The sequence below is a fragment of the Buceros rhinoceros genome, unplaced genomic scaffold (assembly GCF_000710305.1).
Source record: "Buceros rhinoceros silvestris isolate BGI_N320 unplaced genomic scaffold, ASM71030v1 scaffold33508, whole genome shotgun sequence".
NCBI classification, from domain to species: Eukaryota; Metazoa; Chordata; class Aves; order Bucerotiformes; family Bucerotidae; genus Buceros; species Buceros rhinoceros.
In genome coordinates, this window is record NW_010429147.1 from 1758 (window position 1) to 2461 (window position 704).

The following is a 704-nucleotide window of genomic DNA, read 5'->3' on the forward strand; positions in this document are numbered from 1 at the left end:
TGGCAGCAGATGGCTTGCCTGGGTGACGCCTGGTGTAGTCCGTGGCGCTGCCAAACCCTCCCTGCATCCACAGCTCCTGCAGCGAGCGGGCAGGGCTCACAAGTGGGCAGGGCTGCAAGGGCCGCAGGGCGGCTGAGGGATGAGGGAAGGAAACAGGATGAGCAGGCTGGGACGGGGAGAAGGAGAGGTGCCCCAAAAGGCAGCACTTGTCCAGTGAAGGTGGCGCAAGGGAGAACGCTTGCTTTTACCCCCCAAGCCCGTGGAGATGGCGGGGAGGCGATGCCGAGCACTCCCGTCCCCCGGAGAAGGGAACCCAAAGGCTTTGTTAAGCTCTGTCATACGGAAAGTGACTCGGGGTGTGTCGGCACATGAAAATCATCATTCTGCTGCAGGCAGCTGGTGAGCTCACCGGGAACCGTGCCACGCCGGGCACTGCCTGCTCCTCATCGGGTCAGGAGGCCAAAGCCTTCATCTTCCTGGGAGGAAGAGGATGCTGAGAGCCTCCCCTCGTGGGTAGGGGAAGGTCAGGGCTCAGCCAGCACACACTTTCCTTCTTTTACACCACAAAAACTGACGACAGCGCAAGAGGAAGGGAGCTGGCGCGTGCCCAGCACAGGCTGCCCTGCCCTCTTGTTGTGGGGACACCACCCCGGTAATGATGGGCTGGCGGCAGGAGGCCGGGCTGGCCTGGAGGGTGACCTCAG

At 62.8% G+C, this 704-nt stretch overlaps 1 protein-coding gene across 1 annotated transcript in view; it reads right to left on the reverse strand.

The window, feature by feature from the left end:
- The window catches only part of LOC104499084 (protein VAC14 homolog), a gene marked incomplete at both ends in the record, with an annotated part of 3861 nt that overhangs the window by 1705 nt on the left and 1452 nt on the right, over positions 1–704 (reverse strand). The window lies entirely within an intron of this gene.